Source organism: Oncorhynchus mykiss, chromosome 6 (genome assembly GCF_057628025.1).
Source record: "Oncorhynchus mykiss isolate SJ-2025 chromosome 6, ASM5762802v1, whole genome shotgun sequence".
Lineage (NCBI taxonomy): Eukaryota > Metazoa > Chordata > Actinopteri > Salmoniformes > Salmonidae > Oncorhynchus > Oncorhynchus mykiss.
The window spans coordinates 74,829,817-74,847,495 of record NC_143027.1 but is presented as its reverse complement, the minus strand read 5'-3'; the positions used below and the strand labels follow the sequence as shown (position 1 = coordinate 74,847,495).

Below are 17,679 nucleotides of genomic sequence, written 5' to 3'. Positions count from 1 at the left end.
TGCTTACCCTGTCCCAACCCCTCTCGCTCCAGCCTCAGCCGCCGCACCTGGTTTCCTGCAACCCGCCCGAGCTTCCCCTGGCCTGCACTACATCTTCCCCCTGTGTTTCAATAAATACCTTGGTTACTTCATCCCAGTGTCCTCGTCTGAGTCTGCTCTTGGGTTTCCCTGTTCCACTCCGTGTAACAAACAGTTTTCTTCTCATTGGATTAATACAAAATGTGTTCACCTTACTGAGTGACAACTATAGAAACATATTCTCTTTGTACTGCTAACAGCCTACCACACAAGATTAATGAGATGTTACATTTTATAAGCAGGAACTACTTAAAAGACATACTGTGCAGTATTAATGATAAACATAGGCTCTTTGAAGTCTGTTTGTAAAACAACACATGTCCTAAATGTGTTAAACTGTGGACAACTTGACATGAAATCTAGAAGCCATGTTTTTCATGAGTCAGTGAGCCAGTATGAGGGTCTGTGCTCAGGCTATAATGAATAGTGGCCTGTGCACGAGAGAAAAAGCATCTAAAGATTTCAATGGGATCTCACACTCAAACCATAAAAAGGAAAAAACCAAGGCGACGGAGATGCAAAAATGTACTTTATGTAATCAATGCTCGAAAGAATCCAAAAAGGTAAAAGTGCAAAGTGCTCAACATAAAAAGGAGGTAACAAGTTAACTAGATACTGGTGAATAGAGAGTCATCAACGGCGTCTATAAATATACAGAATGAGACTAGAAAAATATAAATAACTAACACATATAATTGAAAATAAGAAACAATTAATCAGCCTGTATGAGTTAATTGATGCCATAACCTTGGAGACCAATAGCAGTCAATCAAGTATCAAACCACTTTGGCTGGCCTTCAGTCATGGATAAATCAGCCAGTACAATCAGATATCAAACCACTTGGCTGGCCTTCAGTCATGGATAAATCAGCCAGTACAATCAGATATCAAACCACTTTGGCTGGCCTTCAGTCATGGATAAATCAGCCAGTACAATCAGATATCAAACCACTTGGCTGGCCTTCAGTCATGGATAAATCAGCCAGTACAATCAGATATCAAACCACTTGGCTGGCCTTCAGTCATGGATAAATCAGCCAGTACAATCAGATATCAAACCACTTGGCTGGCCTTCAGTCATGGATAAATCAGCCAGTACAATCAGATATCAAACCACTTGGCTGGCCTTCAGTCATGGATAAATCAGCCAGTACAATCAGATATCAAACCACTTGGCTGGCCTTCAGTCATGGATAAATCAGCCAGTACAATCAGATATCAAACCACTTGGCTGGCCTTCAGTCATGGATAAATCAGCCAGTACAATCAGATATCAAACCACTTGGCTGGCCTTCAGTCATGGATAAATCAGCCAGTACAATCAGATATCAAACCACTTGGCTGGCCTTCAGTCATGGATAAATCAGCCAGTACAATCAGATATCAAACCACTTGGCTGGCCTTCAGTCATGGATAAATCAGCCAGTACAATCAGTCAGGGACATATCTCATTCTTCTGCATCTGCAGCGGAGATGCATCTATTGTTTTGCTGGGAACACGCCCTCTGATCAACTGGATCACACGCTGGGAAGTGTATGTATCTATCTGCTGAATTCATTAAGCAAACACACAAGGATGTTTGTAAAATGTATTCTGATAATAATGTTTAATTTTTCTACCATATTCACAATTCCCATTTATGGGATATAGCTATTAGTATTTAGTATGCACTGTGATCTTTTAAAGTATGATTACAGGAAAAACATACACACAAAAACTATATGTGGACTGAATGTTGCACAGCTTCCAATGACAAACTTGTATTCTGTTCTGTTTTTGTCACGACTTCCGCCGAAGTTGGCTCTCCTGCCTGTTCGGGCGGTGCTCGGCGGTCGTCGTCACCGTCCTACTAGCCACCATCGATCCCTTTTTCGTTTGTCTGTTGGTTTTGTCTTATTAGTTTCACCTGTGTGTATTTTAGTTTATTGACGTCCTTATTTATAGTAGGTTGTCCCGCCCTTGTTTCGTGCGGGATTGTTTTGGTTTCATGTATTTTAGTGAATACGTATTGTGTTATTTGCTCCGATATATCTTAATCCTGTGTTGGATTATTTCACCCTGTTTTCGGGTTTTCAGTGTTTGTTCCGGAGAATAAACTATCGACTCACTGCACCTGCTCTCTGCGCTTGATTCCACCTACCTTGTTAATACGTGACAGAATCCCGCACCACCCATGGAATCAGCAGGAGCAGCCGCGTCTCCTCTCCCATCGATGGAGGAGAGAGTCCTCCACCACACCAGCGTGCTCCATCGGATTGGTTCTGCCATGGACCAAATGATGGAGAGGATGGATCGATGGGAGAGGAGTGGTCTTCCCACATCATCGCTAGCACCCCCTTCTCCAGCACCTCCTGTTCCTACGACCACATCTGGCTCCGGGGCTCTGCGGTTGACACTCCCACGGGAGTATGACGGAACGGCGGCTGGGTGCCAGGGTTTCCTCCTTCAACTGGAGCTATACCTGGCTACCGTGCGTCCTGCTCCCTCTGGAGAGGAGAGCGTGAGCGCCCTCGTCTCCTGCTTGACTGGGCGAGCCCTCGAGTGGGCCAACGCAGTATGGAATGGCCCGGACTCGGCGAGGGATAATTACCCAGAGTTCACCCGCCGATTCCGAGCTGTTTTTGACCATCCACCAGAGGGTCGGGCGGCGGGTGAACGGCTGTTCCACCTGCGGCAGGAGACGAGGAGCGCTCAGGACTTTGCTCTGGAGTTCAGGACCTTGGCCGCAGGAGCAGGATGGAACGACAGGGCCTTGGTCGACCATTTCAGATGCAGTCTCAGGGAGGACGTCCGCAGGGAGCTGGCATGTCGGGACACCACCTGCACACTGGATGAGCTCATTGACTTGGCTATCCGTCTCGACAATCTGCTGGCTGCTCGCGGGCGTTCGGATCAGGCCCTGTCGTTTCCACTTCCCAGCCCTCCTGCCCCTATCCCTATGGAATTAGGAGGGGCAGCTTCAAGGGAGACCGGAGGAGGAGTGTCCTCCTGCACCAGTTGTGGTCGACGAGGGCACACGTCAGACCGGTGCTGGAGGAACTCGTCTGGGAGTCGGGAGGGCAGGCGGAGCACTGCTCGATCACCCCAGGTGAGTAAGCACCAGACTCACCCAGAGCCTCCTGTCGGTCATGTGTATGTTTTGATTTCTTTCCCTGGGTTTTTTCCCTCTCTACAGCATAAGGCGCTAGTCGATTCAGGCGCAGCTGGGAATTTCATGGATCGTGGGCTTGCGTTAAGGCTAGGGATTCCCCTGGTGTCGGTAGATCAACCTTTCCCCGTGCACTCATTAGATAGCCGACCATTAGGGTCAGGAGTGATTAGGGAGGCTACGGTGCCACTGGACATGGTAACGCAGGGGGATCATAAGGAGCAGATTAGTCTGTTCCTTATAGATTCACCTGCGTTTCCGGTGGTGTTGGGGGTTCCCTGGTTAGCTCAACACAACCCGGTGATTTCCTGGCGACAGGGGGCTCTTAAGGGGTGGTCAGAGGAGTGTTCAGGTAGGTGTAGAGGAGTTGCCGTTGGTGCGACTACGGTGGAGAGTCCAGACCAAGTTTCCACCGTGCGCATTCCCTCTGAATATGCCGATTTGGCTATCGCCTTCAGTAAAAAGAAGGCGACCCAATTACCACCTCATCGTCGAGAGGACTGCGTGATAAACCTTCTGGAGAACGCTGCACTTCCTAGGAGTCACGTGTATCCATTGTCCCAGGAGGAGACGGTAGCGATGGAAACATACGTTACTGAATCACTGAGACAGGGGTACATTCGGCCCTCCGCATCACCCGTCTCCTCGAGCTTCTTTTTTGTGAAGAAGAAGGATGGAGGTCTGCGTCCGTGCATTGATTATAGAGGTCTAAATTCCATCACAGTGGGGTTTAGTTACCCACTACCTCTCATCGCCACGGCGGTGGAATCATTTCACGGGGCGCGCTTCTTCACAAAACTGGACCTGAGGAGCGCGTATAATCTGGTGCGTATCCGGGGAGGGGATGAGTGGAAAACTGCATTCAGTACTACATCTGGTCATTATGAGTACCGCGTCATGCCATACGGGTTGAAGAATGCTCCAGCCGTTTTCCAATCCTTCGTAGACGAGATTCTCCGAGACCTGCTCGGGCAGGGAGTGGTAGTGTACATCGATGACATCTTGATCTATTCTGCCACACGCGCGGCGCATGTGTCTCTGGTGCGTAAGGTACTTGGGCGACTGCTGGAGCATGATCTGTATTGCAAGGCGGAGAAATGTGAGTTTTTCAAACAGTCCGTTTCCTTCCTGGGATATCGTATTTCCACCTCTGGGGTGGTGATGGAGGATGACCGCGTTACAGCCGTGCGTAATTGGCCGACTCCGACCACGGTGAAAGAGGTGCAGCGGTTTTTAGGGTTTGCCAATTACTACCGGAGGTTTATCCGGGGTTTTGGTCAGGTAGCTGCTCCCATCACCTCGCTGCTGAAGGGAGGACCGGTGCGCTTGCGCTGGTCAGCAGAGGCGGGCAGAGCATTCACTCGTTTGAAGGAGCTGTTCACCAATGCACCCGTGCTGGCGCATCCGGACCCCTCTTTAGCGTTCATAGTGGAGGTGGATGCGTCCGAGGCTGGGGTCGGAGCCGTGCTGTCCCAACGCTCGGGCGTGCCACCCAAACTTCGCCCTTGTGCTTTCTTTTCGAGCAAGCTCAGCCCAGCGGAGCGAAACTATGATGTGGGGGACCGGGAGTTGTTAGCTGTAGTCAAGGCTCTGAAGGTGTGGAGACATTGGCTTGAGGGGGCTAAACACCCTTTTCTCATCTGGACTGACCATCGTAATCTCGAGTATATCCGGGCAGCGAAGAGAATGAATCCACGTCAGGCTAGATGGGCCATGTTTTTTACCAGATTCCGGTTTACCCTCTCATACCGGCCCGGCTCCCAAAACACCAAGGCCGACGCGCTGTCCCGCCTCTATGATACCGAGGAGCGGCCCGTTGAGCCAACTCCCATCATTTCACCGTCATGTCTCGTGGCACCGGTGGTATGGGAGGTGGACGCAGAGATAGAGGGGGCCTCACGGTCAGAGCCGGCCCCTCCCAACTGTCCAGTAGGAACCCAGTACGTACCGAGGGGGGTCCGGGACAAGCTGATTCGGTGGGCTCATACTCTCCCCTCCTCGGGTCATCCTGGCATCGAGAGGACAGTGCGGAGTCTGAGAGGGAGATACTGGTGGCCCACGCTAGCTAAAGACGTGAGATTTTATGTCTCCTCCTGCTCCGTGTGTGCTCAGAGCAAGGCTCCTCGGCACTTGCCTAGAGGGAAATTACAACCCCTCCCCGTTCCACAACGGCCGTGGACACACTTATCGGTGGACTTTCTTACCGACCTTCCCCCGTCCCAGGGAAGTACTACAATCCTGGTCGTTGTGGATCGGTTTTCTAAGTCCTGTCGTCTCATCCCGTTGCCCGGTCTCCCTACGGCCCTGCAGACTGCTGAGGCCTTGTTTACCCATGTCTTCCGGCACTATGGGGTGCCTGAGGACATCGTTTCTGATCGGGGTCCCCAATTCACGTCCAGAGTATGGAGGGCGTTTATGGAGAGACTGGGGGTCTCGGTCAGCTTAACCTCAGGTTTTCACCCCGAGAGTAATGGGCAGGTGGAGCGCGTAAATCAAGAGGTGGGCAGGTTTCTGCGGTCCTATTGCCGGGACCGGCCTGGTGAGTGGGCAAGGTATGTTCCCTGGGCTGAACTAGCTCAGAACTCCCTACGCCACTCCTCAACTAACTTGTCTCCTTTTGAGTGTGTGTTAGGTTACCAGCCGGTCCTGGCTCCATGGCATCAGAGCCAGACCGAGGCTCCTGCGGTGGAGGAATGGGTACAGCGCTCCAAGGACACATGGAAAGCCGTTCAGGACTCACTACGGGTAGCGGGCGAACGGCAGAAGAGGAGCGCTGACCAACACCGCAGTGAGGCCCCCGTGTTTGCACCGGGGGACAGGGTCTGGCTCTCGACCCGGAACCTGCCCCTCCGCCTGCCCTGTCGGAAGCTGGGGCCGCAGTGTGTGGGGCCGTTTAAAGTCCTGAGGAGAATAAACGAGGTGTGTTACAGGTTACAACTTCCTAGGTATTACCGTATTAACCCCTCGTTTCATGTGTCTCTCCTCAGGCCGGTGGTGGCTGGTCCCCTGCAAGAAGGTGAGGTGCCTGAGGTCCCTCCGCCCCCCCTGGACATCGAGGGGTCCCCGGCGTACACAGTTCGGGGCATTCTGGATTCGAGACGCCGGGTGGGGGGCCTACAGTACCTCGTGGACTGGGAGGGGTACGGTCCGGAGGAGAGATGCTGGGTTCCGGTGAGGGACATTTTGGACCCTTCTCTCCTGAGTGATTTCCACCGCCTCCACCCGGATCGCCCAGCACCTCGTCCTCCGGGTCGTCCTCGAGGACGGTGGCGGCGCGCTGCGGGGGCCGCGCGTCAGGGGGGGGGTACTGTCACGACTTCCGCCGAAGTTGGCTCTCCTGCCTGTTCGGGCGGTGCTCGGCGGTCGTCGTCACCGTCCTACTAGCCACCATCGATCCCTTTTTCGTTTGTCTGTTGGTTTTGTCTTATTAGTTTCACCTGTGTGTATTTTAGTTTATTGACGTCCTTATTTATAGTAGGTTGTCCCGCCCTTGTTTCGTGCGGGATTGTTTTGGTTTCATGTATTTTAGTGAATACGTATTGTGTTATTTGCTCCGATATATCTTAATCCTGTGTTGGATTATTTCACCCTGTTTTCGGGTTTTCAGTGTTTGTTCCGGAGAATAAACTATCGACTCACTGCACCTGCTCTCTGCGCTTGATTCCACCTACCTTGTTAATACGTGACAGTTTTGTATAATTTACTGCATATCTAATTTCCCTTGGCAATAATGATCTTGTTGGAAAAAAACAGGTGGCCCAGAAACTATTTATGGTCAGAATTAAACGATTGGCTCCATAACAAAGAGACAAAGAAAGATTCAGTTTGTGGCCTATTCCATTCACTATTCAATTACTACCTGAGCCCAGGGTTTGACAGGGGTAAAATGGGAGGCAAAATCATGTTCACTGCAGAGCTAATTGTCCTTATTTATGGCAGCTGGCTGATCTGTGGTCAGGGTAATCCGTTCTGCTGCTGTGATGGAGATTACCCATCAGAAATTAGATGAGCCACCACAATGACTGCTATTCTGTTATGTAGAAAAGACCAGGGTTCAGATGGTATTTGTTTTGTTTCAAATAATCTGAGCAACTGACTGAGACGGCCTGGGGCACCAGGTGGGCAAGATTTGCACTTTTGGGACAATTATGTTGTTTCCATTGTGCTCGGCAAGTTCAATCAAGCACAGCTGAAGTATAGGTCTGTTTTCTACACTCCTTTGTTCCGGTTATCCAATTGGCTACAGTATGATAGTGGCAATGTCTCGCTCTCTTTCTGTTCATGTCGCTGACATACGTACATCCCACACTTCCCCCATCTAACATACAGTCAGCCCAGTTAGCCCCACACCTCAGCCGGCAGCGGCCCCCAGCCACCTCACACATTCCCCTGCCCCCTGTGACGGTGACCTGGCTGCCAGTGGCTGGCTCTGCAGGGGACACGTACACCCAGACACACTCAGACAAAGGGCTGATGACGGCTCAGACGCAAACAGACATGCTCAAACACCCTCACACATAACACCCAAACACCTTTAGAGTAGCTATTCTCTCTATGGTGCATAACAGCAAATGCTACAGATGAAGTCACAGGTAGGCTATTAATATACAGACAGCCCCTGCAGTAGTGTTCCCAAGTTCAGGTGTGAAAAGACAGAATATATTACACAGCATGGCTGAGAGTGCCAATGTCCTAGCTACACTGCTATATGAAGCTTTGGCTTTGACTTAATGAATGCTTTTTTAAATGTATTTTTATTGTATTTCACCTTTATTTAACCAGGTAGGCCAGTTGAGAACAAGTTCTCATTTACAACTGCCACCTGGCCAAGATAAAGCAAAGCAGTGCGACAAAAACAACAACACAGAGTTACACAAGGTATAAACAAACGTACAGTCAATAACACAATATAAAAATCTATGAACAGTGTGTGCAAATGTAGTAGAGTAGTGAGGTAAGGCAATAAATAGGCCATAGAGGCAAAAAGAATTACAATTTAGTTGGGTGTGCTATTTACAGATTGGCTGTGTACAGGTACAGTGATCGGTACGCTACTTTGACAGCTGATGCTTAAAGTTAGAGTGGGAGATATAAGACTCCAGCTTCAGTGATTTTTGCAATTAGTTCCAGTCATTGGCAGCAGAGAACTGGAAGGAAAGGCAGCCAAATGAAGTGTTGGCTTTGGGGGTGACCAGTGAAATATACCTGCTGGAGAGCGTACTATGGGTGGGTGTTGCTATGGTGACCAGTGAGCTGAGATAAGGCGGGGCTTTACCTAGCATAGACTTATAGATGACCTGGAGCCAGTGTGTTTGGTGATGAATATGTAGTGAGGGCCAGCCAACAAGAGCATACAGGTCGCTATGGTGGGTGATATATGGGGCTTTGGTGTAAAGCTTCTCGTTGGTGGAAGGTGAGGAGGACCAAAATGCAGCGTGGTAAGTGTTCGTCATATTTTAATAGAAAAAACTGAACACTACACAAAATAACAACGAAGAGAAAACAAGACAGTTCTGCCAGGTGAACAGACACTAAACAGAAAATAAACACCCACAGCCAAAATGGGGAAAACAGGCTACCTAAGTATGATTCTCAATCACAGACAACGAACAACACCTGCCTCTGATTGAGAACCATACTAGGCCAAACACATAGAAATATAACAACTTAGAAAAAAGAACATAGACTACCCACCCCAACTCACGCCCTGACCAACCTAACACAAAGACATAAAAAAGGAACTAACGTCAGAACGTGACAGTACCCCCGGCCAAAGGTGCGGACTCCGGCCGCAAAACTTGAACCTATAGGGGAGGGTCTGGGTGGGCGTCTGTCCACGGTGGCGGCTCTGGTGCGGGACGTGGACCCCACTCCACCATAGTCTGGCGCCTTAGGAGCGGCGACCCTTGCCGACGACCTCGGACTGGGGACACTTGCAGTGGGCCCCGAATAGATGGGAGACTCCGGCAGCGCCGGACAGGCGGGAGACTCCGGCTGCGCCATAGTGAAGGACGACTCCGGCAGCGCCGTAGTGAAGGACGACTCCGGCAGCGCCAGAGCGACGGGCGGCTCTGGCAGCTCCTGACTGACGGGCGGCTCTGGCAGCTCCTGACTGACGGGCGGCTCTGGCAGCTCCTGACTGACGGGCGGCTCTGGCAGCTCAGGACAGACGGGCGGCTCTGGCAGCTCAGGACAGACGGGCGGCTCTGGCAGCTCAGGACAGATGGGCGGCTCTGGCCTGGAGAGAGAACCTGGAGGTAGGAGACGGAGAGACAGCCTGGTACTTGGGACTGCCACAGGACCCACCAGGCTGGAGAGACCTACAGGAGGCCTGGTGCGTGGAGGAGGCACCGGATGGACCGGGCTGTGGGGGAGCACTGGAGCTCTGGTGCGCAGCCTTGGCACCACTCCTCCAGGCTGGATGACCACTTTAGCCCGGACCATCCAGAGTGCAGGCACAGGTTGAACTGAGCTGTGGGTGAGCACTGGAGATCTGGTGCATACTACTCGCACCTCTCCCTTAGGCTCAATGCCCACATTCGCCCGGCATAGGCGGAGCGCAGGCATAGGACGCACTGCACCCTCCCAGCGCCCTGGAGACACAGCACGCAGAGCCGGCGCAGGATACCCTGGGCCGAAACGGCGTACCGGAGACCAGACACGCTGAGCCGGCACAACACACCCTGGCTGGATGCCCACTCTCGCATGGCACTTGCGGGGGGCTGGCCTATAGTGCTCTGGGCTATGAGCCCGTACTGGTGACACTGTGCGCACCACCGCATAACACAGTGCCTGACCAGTACAACGCTGCTTTCGGTAAGCACGAGGAGTGGGCTCAGGTCTCCAACCTGACCACACTCCCCGTGTTTGGGCTGCCTCTCGTGCCTGTCGCACTGCCGTGCTACCTCCTCATATCGCCGCCACTCAGCTTTCGCTGCCTCCAGTTCTTCCTTGGGGCGGCGATATTCCCCAGCCTGTGTCCAGGGTCCCTTGCCGTCCATTATCTCCTCCCAAGTCCAGGAGTCCAGAACCCTCTGCTCCTGGTTACCACGCTGCTTGGTCCTTCTTTGGTGGGTGATTCTGTAATGCTTCTCGTTGGTGGAAGGAGAGGAGGACCAAAATGCAGCGTGGTAAGTGTTTGTCATATTTTAATAGAAAAAACTGAACACTACACAAAATAACAATGAAGAGAAAACAAAACAGTTCTGCCAAGTGAACAGACACTAAACAGAAAAAAAACACCCACAACCAAAATGGGGAAAACAGGCTACCTAAGTATGATTCTCAATCACAGACAACGAACGACACCTGCCTCTGATTGAGAACCATACTAGGCCAAATACATAGACTACCCACCCCAACTCACACCCTGACCAACCTAACACAAAGACATAAAAAAGGAACTAAGGTCAGAACGTGACATTTGGTGATAAAACGGATGGCACTGTGATAGACTACATCCAGGTTGCTGAGTAGAGTGATGGAGGCTATTTTGTAAATGACATCACCAAAGTAAAATATCGGTAGGATAGTCAGTTTTACGAGGGTATGTTTGGCAACATGAGTGAAGGAGGCTTTGTTGCGAAATAGGAAGTGAATTCTAGATTTAATTTTGGATTGGAGATGCTTAATGTGAGTCTGGACATTAACATCCTTAATTCAATAAATGAAAATCCATGGTGTTATTGTGTCCAATCACTGCACTATTGTCAATGCTGTTACATAGAATTACAAGTTCAGACCAGAGAGCTTCATATTCGGCTTCATAATAATGACTTGCCCATTTCCTGACTACCTGCAGAACATCTACAGTGTGCTACATGTAACACGTAAAAATGACACACACACACACACACACACACACAGTATCTCGTTAAAATCTTAATCTAGGTTTACATACAGTATCGATATTGTGCAAAATGCACAATTATATTTAATGAGCACATTTGAGTAATATTCCAGCTAAAGCAGCCTGAAACCCAGCAGACCAGCTACTGGGAGCTCATTAAAGAGTACCACAGCATGAGGCTAGAGAGGGCAAAGGAGTTGCAGCTGGTATTGTGAAAGTCTCCAATGAAAGACATTCCTAGAATTATTATGGGGATGCAGTGGAGAATAGCGAAGAGGAAATGGAGGGAAGTTAGTTGAGTAAATGGTTTCTCAGTACAGTATGGGTGTGCCCCACATGGCATTCGATCCCCTATATAGTGCACTACTTTTAACCCTAGCCCTGCGGTCCCTGGTCAAAAGCAGGGTTTTATCTGCATAGAAAAGTTTTGGGCGGGTTGCCCTAGTGTTTTTTCAGGCCAAATAATAATATTATTATTATTATTTTAATTGAAAATTGGGATAATTAAATGTTTTCAGTGTTAACTTAAAATGACTAAAATCAGATATAAAGTATGTAGAAAAGATAATGGATGTATATTGTTTTAAATAATTACTAACAATCACCAAAATAAAAGCTAGACAGTCAGGGAGAATAAAAAAATCTACTAATTATGCATTCAGGAGTAGTTTTGTCCTGGCATGGGGCCCCCATTGAATTTGTTATAATGTTGAGTCACTCAGATAGCATCAGCCATGGCAAGATGTGTAGAATTGCAGGAAATTAGCTTTAGAACTGCTCAATTTTGTCACTGAGACCAACAGGGCCTCTAAAATGTTGGGTTGGTGACCACACCATTGACCACCCCCATTGCCATGCCCCCACCACGCCCCTACCACCTAAGCCCCATTTTGATCCAGAGAAAATCTAAAAGTAGTGAACTATAAAGGGAATAGGATACCATTGGGATGCATCCTATTACCTACACAGGAAGTCATCCAAACCTCCCAGGTAATAGCATAAACACAGTACACAGCACAGAACTAGACGCTTGATTCACTCTCTGTGGGCTTTCAAATGCGGTCTCTTTGTGTGTTGAGAACTTCTTATGACTCATTCTCGGCTACGGTACATAAACATCTCATTTTCATATAACGGAGGTATAAAAGGTAGGCATATAATTTTGTCATTTGAACCCCAAGCGCTACTGTATGGATTTCCATTTGTGAGAAGAATAAAATGAAAGAAGGAAAGCAAAGCTGGGTGTCTGGTTTGTTTGTACGAGGGTAAGAGATATTTCATGTTGTGATATGTGTTGCATAATGTAGCCATAGAGACAGGAGAATGTCTTTACCGGTGGTGCAAATCTTAATGCTCACCATCATAAAGTCTTTTCACATCTCCTTTTTTTGTTCCACGATAGTACTGTCGTGACGTTGTATTAGTTAATGTGACGACTGTTGCTCATTGGAATGATTAAAGGTTTCTAATTGCGTGATTAAATGAATCAAGCAATTATTAACTCATTCACCTGGGGCACCATGGGACAATTCATTTTATTGAGTTTCTATTTCCCAAATTAATTCAAAGAATATCAGAATATCGATTTTACAACAGTCGCTAATTAATCAGTTTCCTCTACAGTCTCCATTCTGAACGTCGCATAATCCGGGAATCTGCATGGACCCGGGTCTCACCAATGAGTTCGTACCACACCAATCTTAGTTGAGTATTTATTTACTAGAAAGCTAAAATGATGATAAAAGATGCACATACACAACACACAGTCTAGACTATTGATTATAACTTAGTATAACTGGCCAACACACTATGGCGCGTGTCACCCAAAATGGGGATTTAAAAGAGATAAAGAGAAAGTACACGAGAGAAATATACATTTGGGTGCATTTGTCAGCTATGCTTATTTTAACCCTAGCCTTGCCCCAAACTGCCGCTCTTATGGGTCAGAATATAATGATGTAATTACGTGTGGGAGGTCTCAGATGGGAAGCTCTTGTTTAGGCTTTTTAATGACGCACTTCTCCGGCACAAGTCCCTGGTTGTCTTCACGATGTCAGTGTCCTTTTGGCTTAGTGGCCTGATTCCTCGCCCTTGTTCTGAAAGGGATCTTCAGAGGACAGCCAGCTCTGTAGCTCAGAGCTCACAGCGTAGGAATGGAAACAGTGTAGATATCAGGATTCGATGGGGAGTAGAGACCAGGTGTTCCGGCTTGAATTCACCCGCTTAGACACAGCTACTCATCCGTAGCATGTGTATAAAACATTTTTTATTTTGTCTTCAACGCTGTGTTGTGTTTTGGGTTCGTTGACTTTTTAGACCTTGGCTGCAGCTTGGGTCACTTAGTCTGATATGTTAATTCTTCACTCACATGTCTCGGGTCAGAAGTGGGCGTAACTGCATTTAGGGCAATTAAGATGCAAGGTCTAGATTTTACTCAAATCTAATTTTAGACAACTATCTTTATTAAAACATTCTCTTTGATTTGGACATTTTCCACACAACGTACAATGTATAAACATCAAACATATACTGGGAAAACTCTTAAAGTTACAATGTTTTCGTAATAACGTAATCTATTAACCTTTAATAACAAAACAAAAATGACATACATTTTCATAATCCATCTATCGTCATGACCACCATTGTGGCTGACGGAAACCATTGTTCCAAAGTCCCTTTATTTCATGTTTAATGTTCTGAGGCTGGTTCTCCATAGTGAGAGGACAAAGGAATCTTCAGACCCCTAGATCTCTCCTACTCTGTTGGGGTTGAGAGATCATCTGTAGGGTTGTGGTCTCCTGTAACCTGACCTGATCAGGACAGTCATGACAGTACATAACGTACCTGTTGATGTGTTGAGCGTGGTGTCACTGAGGGAGGTGGTTACCAAGTAATGGTGCAGTGTTGGTCCTTAAAACTATAATAGCCATCTGTTCTTTAGCAAACAGTTGTATCTCAATCATGATAACTGTTCGTGTGTAGAATCTACACTGTAGATGATGAGTTAAAGAGACTAGTAGTAAATTGCATCAAACCATACGACAACAAATTGACAATGACTTCATTTGACATTCAAACTTCAACTGTTCCTGAATCCGTTGTTCCTTGCCTTCCTGGGCCCAATGTATACCCCCACAAAAGTCTGGGTAAACACACATACTGATCAATAGAGATGAGTCTGTACTGACCTCCCGTCCCTCCCCTTTAATCAATGCTTAATGCTTTACAGACAGACAAGGCAGGAACCATTTTAAATCCTTGAAAAATAAAGTTAGTTAAACCTAAACCAGGAAGTTGAATGGAGATCCAAAGGCAACATGGAATTGTCTAAAATGTTGTTTAAGTATTAGGCTCTGGCAAAGTCTTTATGAAGGTATCAATAGGATCAAATTCATTCATTCACTGTCTGTGCTTTTAGAATGCATGAGATAGATAGGCCTACCACTGTTCTAGTACTCAGATTTGAGATGTGGGTCTAATAATTGTTTCTTTCCACTCTAACAAATTAGGTCTGACATAACACAGAATAACTCATTAACAACATAACAGGAGCTGCTTTAGCCATATTGTCCGTATTGTCCCTGGACTTTCTGCTCACTCAATATACTAATTCAAATACAAAAGGTTAGGTTCATATAGAGAGAGAACGTAAGAGAGAGAGAGAGAGGAGAAAGAGAGAGAGAGAGAGAGAGAGAGAGAGAGAGAGAGAGCAAAGAAAGAGAGAGGAAGAAAGAGAAAAAGAGAGGGAGGGAGAGGTGTAACTATCACCTACCTGACACCTAATGCAGAGGAGTCCCCTAAGCTGTGCTCTTTTGTACTGTCCTTTACTGAATTACGCTCTTCACATTCAATCAAATAATTGCAGTGTCGAACACAATAATGCAAATGACAGTTTAATTCAATTGAACGCTGCTTTTCCTTCACAGTTGTATTCAATCAGCAACCCATATTAAAGTGAATACATAATGCTGTAATGTGAAGCCACATCATAATAGATTGTAGAAACTCATATTGCACTAAAGTCTGACTATTTTATTTATTTATTTAACCTTTATTTAACCAGGTAGGCTAGTTGAGAACAAGTTCTCATTTGCAACTGCGACCTGGCCAAGATAAAGCGTAGCAATTCGACACATACAACAACACAGAGTTACACATGGAATAAGCAAAACATACAGTCAATAATACAGTAGAGCAAAAGAAAACAAAAAGTCCATATACAGTGAGTGCAAATGAGGTAAGTTAAGGAAATAAATAGGCCATGGTGGCAAAGTAATTACAATATAGCAATTAAATGCTGGAATGGTAGATCGGCAGAAGATGAATGTGCAGGTAGAGATACTGGGGTGCAAAGGAGCTAAATAAATACATACCAGTATGGGGATGAGGTAGGTAGATAGATGGGCTGTTTACAGATGGGCTAAGTACAGGTGCAGTGATCTGTAAACTGCTCTGACAGCTGGTGCTTAAAGCTAGTGAGGGAGATGTGAGTCTCCAGCTTCAGAGATTTTTGCAATTCGTTCCAGTCATGGGCAGCAGAGAACTGGAAGGAAAGACGACCAAAGGGGGAATTGGCTTTGGGGGTGACCAGTGAGATATACCTGCTGGAGCGCGTGCTACGAGTGGGTGCTGCTATGGTGACCAGTGAGCTGAGATAAGGCGGAGCTTTACCTAGCAGAGACTTGTAGATAACCTGTAGCCAGTGGGTTTGGCGACGAGTATGAAGCGAGGGCCAACCAACGAGAGCGTACAGGTCGCAATGGTGGGTAGTGTATGGGGCTTTGGTGATAAATCGGATGGCACTGTGATAGACTGCATCCAGTTTGTTGAGTAGAGTGTTGGAGGCTATTTTATAGATGACATCACCGAAGTCGAGGATCGATAGGATGGTCAGTTTTACGAGGGTATGTTTGGCAGCATGAGTGAAGGATGCTTTGTTGCGATATAGGAAGCTGATTCTAGATTACATTTTGTATTGAAGATGCTTAATGTGAGTATGGAAGGAGAGTTTACAGTCTAACCAGACACCCAGGTATTTGTAGTTGTCCACGTATTCTAAGTCAGAGCCGTCCAGAGTAGTGATGCTGGACGGGCGAGCAGGTGCGGGCAGCGATCGAATGAGAAGCATGCATTTAGTTTTACTTGCGTTTAAGAGCAGTTGGAGGCCACGGAAGGAGAGTTGTATGGCATTGAAGCTCGCCTGGAGGTTAGTTAACACAGTGTCCAAGGAGGGGCCAGAAGTATACAGAATGGTGTCGTCTGCATAGAGGTGGATCAGAGAATCACCAGCAGCAAGAGCAACATCATTGATGTATACAGAAAAGAGAGTCGGCCCGAGAATTGAACCCTATGGCACACCCATAGAGACTGTCAGAGGTCCAGACAACATTTGACACACTGAACTCTATCAGAGAAGTAGTTGGTAAACCAGGCGAGGCAATCATTTGAGAAACCAAGGCTGTCGAGTCTGCCAATAAGAATGTTGTGATTGACAGAGTCGAAAGCCTTGGCCAGGTCGATGAATAAAGCTGCACAGTAATGTCTCTTATCGATGTCAGTTATGATGTCGTTTAGAACCTTGAGCGTGGCTGAGGTGCACCCATGACCGGCTCTGAAACCAGATTGCATAGCGGAGAAGGTATGGTGGGATTCGAAATGGTCAGTAATCTGTTTGTTAACTTGGCTTTCAAAGATCTTAGAAAGACAGGGTAGGATAGATATAGGTCTGTAGCAGTTTGGGTCTAGAGTGTCACCTCCTTTGAAGAGGGGGATGACCGTGGCAGCTTTCCAATCTTTGGGAATCTCAGACGATATGAAAGAGAGGTTGAACAGGATAGTAATAGGGTTTGCAACTATATCGGCAGATAATTTTAGAAAGATAGGGTCCAGATTGTCTAGCCCGGCTGATTTGTAGGGGTCCAGATTTTGCAGCTCTTTCAGAACATCGGCTATCTGGATTTGGGTAAAGGAGAAATGGTGGGGGCTTTGGCGGGTTGCTGTGGAGGGTGCCGGGCAGTTGACCGGGGTAGGGGTAGCCATGTGGAAAGCATGGCCAGCCGTAGAGAAATGCTTATTGAAATTCTCAATTATAGTGGATTTATCGGTAGTGACAATGTTTCCTAGCCTCAGAGCAGTGGGCAGCTGGGAGGAGGTGCTCTTATTCTCCATGGACTTTACAGTGTCCCAGACTAAGACCTTGGAAGCTGAGCATATATTACACTAAATATGTGTCCTTCGTTAGCTGTAAAGGGGCTATATCTAAACCTCATTAATAAGCAAGGCCAAAACCAGGAAGTCCTGAGAGATACTAGCACCTTGTTTGATGTTGCATCAAATTTTGCCGGTTTGTCGGTTTGGATGAATTACATGAGTGTAATATGAGCGTAATATACGAGTGGGACACAATTCCTCCACTGCGATGTGAGAGACTGATCAACAACTACAGGAAGCATTTGGTTGCAATCATCACAGCTAAAGGTGGAAAATCAGTTATTGAGCATAAGGGAGCAATTACTTTTTCACACAGGGGTATTGCGTGTTGAATAACTTTGTTAATTAAATAAATCAAATAAGTATCCATTTTTTTTGTTATTTATTCACTCA

At 47.3% G+C, this 17,679-nt stretch overlaps 1 protein-coding gene across 1 annotated transcript in view; it reads right to left on the bottom strand.

Annotated features, from left to right (window-relative positions):
• LOC110526582 (carbohydrate sulfotransferase 8) overlaps positions 1-17,679 on the bottom strand; it is a 259,745-nt gene that overhangs the window by 207,800 nt on the left and 34,266 nt on the right. The window lies entirely within an intron of this gene.